General features: G+C 48.4%; 1 protein-coding gene and 1 long non-coding RNA gene across 4 annotated transcripts in view; one reads left to right on the top strand and one right to left on the bottom strand.

Annotated features, from left to right (window-relative positions):
• Window positions 1-6534, top strand: part of LOC105311356 — a 30875-nt gene extending 24341 nt beyond the window's left edge. For 2 of the 3 annotated variants that reach the window (XR_897670.2, XM_011387333.2), the window contains exon 3: window positions 6045-6533. The gene's annotated coding sequence lies outside the window, so the exon portion shown is untranslated. Of the gene's footprint in view, window positions 1-6044 lie in introns of all 3 variants that reach the window. The other variant, XR_002778844.1, reaches the window with a different exon arrangement.
• On the bottom strand, window positions 2519-5498 carry LOC105311355. The gene is made up of 3 exons (XR_897669.2): window positions 5308-5498; window positions 4314-4473; window positions 2519-3194 (listed from the first exon to the last, which is right to left on the bottom strand). It is a non-coding gene; the product is annotated as an uncharacterized LOC105311355 (long non-coding RNA).
• Window positions 6535-6897: the final 363 nt, after the last annotated feature.

Consider the following 6897-nt stretch of genomic DNA (forward strand, 5'->3'; position numbering starts at 1 on the left):
GCTATACCCCGATTCCCTGTAACCAAAGCAGCAGTCCCAACTGCAGCTGATCCTGCCACTCCTAGGCCAACTGGGAGCGGCACAGGCACTGGAACTGCTCGCTTACGCCGAGGATAGTTATATCCTCCCCACAAATCCATCGCTTGTCTTCCTTCTTGTCCGCTCATCATATACACCTGAGGTATAACATGAACCAGCACACAAAATCCAGTATTATTTTTCCAATAGTTAAGATTAATACAGGGAGTTAAACCAGTATTACAAGCAAACCAAGTGCCACTAGGGGCCGCTAAATAAGTAGAAGAGGAGCTACTTACTAAAATAGATGACTTACAATTTTCCTTATACCTAGATCTATCAACTCTATAAGTGTTAGTATACACACAAGTTCCCTTTCCTTGTAAATCTCCCAACGTTACAGATGGGGTTTTGGTTCCCCAAGGGCAAATAGTAACATTCGGAGATGTTACATTCCTAACAGCAGTTTGATCCGTGCCAAGGTTAGCAATGACACCAAGTCCTACGTAATAAGGTGGGGCAGGGTTCAGACAAAACCAACAATCCTTTGTAGCATTTGAGTTACTGTCATTAGCAAACTTATGAACATTATTCGGCATGGTCAAGACAGATTCAGGAGTATCCCTGGGGGGGTGGGGGGGGGGTCTATAAGGCTGTCTAGGTCTATGTCCTTTGTTGGCATTATTAGTGCTCCTAGTAATTGCTGACTGTGTAGGAGTTAAGGCGTTTAACCCTCCGTCATTAGGCCTAACAGGACCTAGAACTAACGGTGGCATCCTGACAGGCTTTTTCTGTATTGTTATGAACACTCCAGGATCAGTTCCAGAAACATACAACCTTAGACCCCATGTCTTTCCAGTCAACTAGGATAGATCATCCCACTCTTTGACAGTGAGAATGACAGGATTGCATTTTCCTGTTATGGTACGGGAAGACTGACTAGGTCGAACAAGAGTCAGAAAGGGGTCAGTGTTCTTCCAAGGGGCTATGGTCTCACAACCCCAATGGCCACGGTAATATTGGTTTGGCTTCTGGCAAGTGCTTTGGTCTTCTCTGGGACACGTATGTAACTGTACTTGTTGGATGCCCCTTTCTTTGTCTTCTCTGCCACAACCAAACCAGGGGCCGGATGAAAAACTAGCTCCTGGACCTCTAGGCAAGTCATCACTTATAAAATTAAATTTCTTTCCTAATACATCACACGAATCTATATGAAATGTAGGCTGGTACATAGTCTGGTTCACTAATATGGGAATACCCGTTTCTGATTTAATCAATTCCCATTTGGCCTGCTGAGGTTGATGAGGGTTCCCTTTTACATCATTGATAACAATTAACCCAATTATAATTAACCCCGAGAGAGTCTTATCTTGAGAGGGTCTCTTGTGGGTGTTGCCTTCCATTTCTCTGTCTCCGGGGGAGGTTGTGCTGTCTTAATATGAGTATGATGAATCCAAGGTCTTTTCCCTGCAACCTCGACAGCTGTTGGTGTGGTTAGGATGACTGGAAACGGACCGTCTCACCGGGGTTCTAGGTTTGCAGGTTGAATTTTCTTCACCCACACCCAATCTCCAGGATTATGTGGGTGAGGTTCTGGTACCTTCGGGTCCGGTCTGGTAGCCTTAATGAAGCCTCCTGTTTGTTGCCGGACTCGTTGTAAGGCCCGTAAGGACTTAAGGAGATTCATATTATTATTTATCACAACTTTTTCTATTCCAATTTTAGGGAGTAAAGGCGGAGGTCTCCCAAACATTATTTCATAAGGGGTTATTCCTGAGATGTATGGAGTACAACGGGCTCGCCAAAGAGCCAAAGGAAGAAGGCTCAACCAATTCTCCCCAGTTTCTAACTTAAATTGAGTTAAGGTTTCCTTTAATGTCCGATTCATCCTTTCTACCTGCCCCGAACTTTGGGGCCTATAACTACAACGTAGTTTCCAATTAATCCCTAGTACTCTAGCTAAAATCTGCTGGTTTGGGCAATAAATGCCGGGCCATTGTCAGACCCCGATGATAAGGGCAGGCCAAATCTCAGAACTATCTCTGATACTAATTTCTTAGCTACTACTCGTGCAGTTTCGTGCTTAGTGGGATAGGCCTCAGTCCATCCAGAGTATGTGTCAATAAAAACTAATAGGTACTTAAATCCAAAAGTTCCAGGCGTAACTTCTGTAAAATCAAGCTCCCAGTGCTCTCCAGGTCTCTTTCCCCTGAGTCTCACTCCTTGTTCCGTGGAGGTCCTTCCTTAGTCTACTTGTGCATATACTGCACACCTATGAGCCACGTCCTTGGCTAAATTTTCAGTCCTGGAACATAATAATCCCTTTTCAATAGTTCAATGAACTTGGTTCCTCCTAGATGGGTGGACTGGTGTGTTAAGTCTATTAAGGTCTTTCCCAAAGCCTGAGGAAGGAGCGATCTTCTAGCAGGGAGCATTCTCCATTCTCGTTTTCCCTCTTTTTTTTTCTTTCTTTCTTTCTTTTTTTTTTTTCCCCCCAGTCTTTCACTTAATTCCAAGTCGAACGGGGTATACTCAGGCCTTTCTTCAAAGGCTGGGGGAAGCTTCAAAGGCAAGATGTCTCCGGGCCCCACTGGTTTTCTGGCAGCATCCTTTGCTATCTGATCTGCAAAGGAATTTCCTTGTGCCACCTCAGTCTCTGCATTTTGGTGTCCAGGACAATGAATTATGGCTACTCTTTTTGGTAGCCAAATGGCTTCTAACAGGGCTAAGATCTCTTCCCTGTTTTTAATTTCTTGGCCTCCTGATGTTAAAAGTCCTCTTTCCTTATATAAAGCTCCATGTATGTGGGCAGTAGCAAAGGCATATCTACCGTCAGTATAGATGTTTACAGTTTTATCCTCTCCCCACCGTAAAGCTTGTGTTAGAGCTATAAGTTCAGCCCTCTGTGCCGATGTCCCATGGCTTAGGGCCTGTGCCCATATCACATCCCTGACTGTTACTACGGCCGCCCCGGCATACCTTACTCCGTCGGATACAAAACTGCTTCCATTGGTAAATAATACCGCATCCGGATTAGGCCACGGCTCATCCTTCAAGTCTGGCCGTAGTCCAGTTACCTGCTCAAGGTGCTGAACACGGTGATGCAATGGAGCCTGCGGGTCATCATCCGGGAGCAGCGTGGCAGGGTTCAGAGCTGCGGTTTTCAAAAACTGGGTCTGTGGGGGGTTAAGCAACAGTACCTGGTACTGAGTAATCCGGGCGTTGGAAATCCATCTCTCAGGAGGGCTGCGCAGCATGGCTTCAACTGCATGTGGAGCCACAATTTCAATATTTTGGCCCAAGGTCAATTTAAAGCGTCTTTGGTCAATAGAGCAGTAGCAGCTAGTGCTCTCAGGCAACTAGGCCTTCCTCCAGCCACCGGATCTAGTCTCTTTGAGAGATATGCCACCGGTCACTTAAATAGTGGCTTTTAATTTCTGGAGCAAATCTCTTCCTTGCAAAGGAAAGGGACGTTCAGGCATAACTAAAAACGAATGCGTGATGGTTCCCTTTCCCAAGTCAGTAATTTCTGCCTGTGTCCGTGGGTATGCCTTCCCTTTCCCAGTGGCTCCTTGAATTACAGTCTTTTCTTTGGATAATAGACCGGCAGTTTCTGTTAAAACTGAGTACGTTGCACCAGTATCAGCTAAAAAGTTCACAGGTTTGCCCCCTACTTGCAAAGTTACCTTGGGCTCTCGGGGGCTCATTAGATAAGAGCCCCGACGCCCCTATTCATCTTCCAAAAGAATGAGGGGCCTTTTTTCTTCTCACCTCCTGGTTGCTCCTTTTCAGGGCACTCGTTCTTCCAATGTCCTTTCTTTTTGCAAATAGCACATTGGTCTCTTCCTAGCCTAGGTTTTCTATTTTGGCCTTCTTCGTTGCTAGGTCCCCCTCTACGGTTAGGGTTTTTTTTTCCCAAGGAGGTCGGTTTCCTTGTCGTCCCACAAACATGACCTTTTGCACACCGTCCCTATTGTTAAAGACCTTCTGAGCTATTTCTAATAATTTGGATAAATTTTCTCCCTCAAAACCTTCCAATCTCTGTAACTTCTTTCTAATGTCAGGGGCCGACTGGCTAACAAAGGCCAAATTAATGGCTCTTCTATTGTTGGGGTCCTCCGGGTCGATAGGTGTATATAAGCGGTAAGACGCTAATAGTCTTTCCAAGAATGCTGCAGGTGACTCGTCCTTAGTCTGAATTACTTCACTTACCGTGGACAGATTTATTGGTCTACGTGCAGCAGTCCGGAGTCCCTGTAGCAGAAACTGGCGGTACCTTAGGAGAGCCTCCTTACCTTGATCTGTATTTGGATCCCACTGGGGACGTCGAGTCGGAAACACAGCCTGTAACCTGGTTAAGTCTGCTGGGGGCTGCCCATTTGGGTCTGTTACTCCTCTAGCCACCTCCCGCAAAATTCTTTCCTTTTCTTCAGTAGTGACTAAGACCTGTAAGAGCTGTTGGCAATCATCCCAAGTGGGCTGACGGGTAAAGAAAATAGACTCGAAAAGGGAGGTTAGTCCTTGTGGTTTCTCTGAAAAGGATGGCGTTTGCAATTTCCAATTATATAAATCACTAGTACCGAATGGCGAGTAGATGACAGTAGGCTCACCTCCACCTCCTGGAATCACCTTCAATGGGGCTCGAACAGATACTGGCTCTTTTCAGGGAGGTTGAATCAGGGGAAGGTGGCCTACGACCCCTAGACCGGGTTACGGGAGGTTCCGGTCCCTCCGGAGGAGGACGTCTACCCCCATTTCCATTGTAGGGTGGCGGATACCAGTCATCCTCCGAGGGAGGTCCCTGCAACACCGGTGGGGGCTTCTTAAAACCCTGGGGTATGGCTGCCATTACAGTAACGGGCGCACGACTGCAATTCCGTAAGTATTTAGGGGCATCAGAAACAACATCAATCCAAACATCAATATGAGGAATTTGGTCAGGATGCCCAGGGTTTCCATAAATCACACCTCGAACCCAGAATGCAGCCTGCACGTTAAATGATCCCTCGGAGGGCCATCCTACTCCGAAGGTCGGCCAATCTAATTGACAAAAGCGCTGCAAATCAAAAGGGGTTACTGAAGCACCATAGGCCCTTGCCCTGCGACGAAAATCTTTAAAGTTGTTAAGCATGCACTGTAACGGAGTTAGTTTGCCCTGTGATTGTCCCAGAGTTCCACAATAAAGCACACGAAGCAAAACAAAACAAGACAGACACAGACTAACAAACCAGAACAGGACTGAGAAAACTGTCGTCACAGTCTCAGTCGACCGCCGACCGCCGACCTCACTTGTCGCGTCCGACGTCCGCACGGTCCCTGGGCCCCCTACCAGAAACTGCCTCAGCACTCCCAGGATCGTGCTCCGCAAAGCGAGAAACCACAGGCGGCGGGCTAGGGCAAGTGCCCTAGAGGCCTCCCCAACCGCAAATGGTCCAACGCCCCGGTGCACTGATCAATTTTCCCACAACGAGAAGATCTCGCTGGGGCCTCCAAATGTTGTGACCAGAATAACCAGACCCAACTTGAGTGCTCTTAACCAGGAGACAGTTTATTAGCCGGCGGCTGTCCTTGCAAAGGAGCAGCCCCGAAATGCCAAGATACAAGGTTTTTAGGCCCCAAATCCCCTTCCTCATTCTGTCTTAAACACAAAGGTCCATCTTTCTCCTATTCACTACCTGTCAACCCACTGGTCAGGGGTGCAAGCGGGGGGTACAGAAGCAGAAAGCTTGTTGTTAGAACGTTATGTTCCTGTGGGTGATTGCCTATGTTCCCATGGGCTATAGCCAGTGTTCCCATGGGCGATGGCCAAACAGTAATTTTCAGCTTCTATACGATTGATTATTTTTCACGCCACGCAAGCAAGCAGGGTTACACAGGCTAAAATTGGCAGTTAGCGTATGAGCTCATTGTTCCAAGTTTCACGATTAACAGAATGTGGTTAGGGGTTCCAGAAACTAGGCCTAAGGTATAGACTTCCTTTGTCCAGTTTCAGGTTTTAATTATTCTTTAACCCTTTCACATTTCAGCAGGCTATTACACCCCGATGCCCAGCCATGTCCGTGGGCATCCGCCCTGGACCTGGCAAGTCCGGTCTCTCGAGTGACAGTTTGCAACAGGTTCCACGAGGAAACTTCCAGCGCCTGCGGGCTCGGCTCGGAGGCTGGCACGGACCTCACAGGGTGGCAGCGCGCAGGCCAGAACCACCCACCAATCCGAGCCCATCCCATCCCTGGCCCAACAGTCGCCTTTGTTCTCCGTGGAAGAACTTCCGGCGCTGTTGCTATGGTTTCGAGGGCGGAACTCAGGAAGCTGCGGGTGCCGGTGCCGGTGCCCGTTCGCAGGGGTCTCTCGGGTCGGTCCCCGCTTCTGGTGACTGTCACAGTCATGCGCGTGGCGTCCGCCTGCACTATCGGTGTGTTCCCCCCGCCCCCCACCCCCCGAAAACCAGCCAACGAGAGGGATTTTCTTCCCGTTGCCCCGTCACCGAGTTTCTCGGACCATCAGATGGCACTGTGGAGCCACGAACGGACCCGAACCCCGCCCTTCCTGCTTAGAAAAAAAAAAAAAAGAAGAAGAAGAAAAAAACAACAAAAAAAAGCGGCGCGGCCTTCTCCGGGACAATTGGCCACATTTCCTTCTGGGCCTGCCTGAGCCAGGCCTGTCCTGAGGCCCAGCTGCTCCTCCCTTCAGTGGCTTCCTAACCGAAAACCTGGTTTCCCTTTTATCAATCTATTCTTAGGTGACCCTAGTCACTCAAGCTCCCTGGAGAAAATCGGGAAGACCGCTACCATAATGGAATGGAAACCACCGTCCCATCACCCAAGGACGACCATTAATAGTGATTGGTGATGGCGAGCATTTGCCTGCCATCTTGCTCCC

This window comes from Pteropus vampyrus, unplaced genomic scaffold (assembly GCF_000151845.1).
Source record: "Pteropus vampyrus isolate Shadow unplaced genomic scaffold, Pvam_2.0 Scaffold1000003359, whole genome shotgun sequence".
Lineage (NCBI taxonomy): Eukaryota > Metazoa > Chordata > Mammalia > Chiroptera > Pteropodidae > Pteropus > Pteropus vampyrus.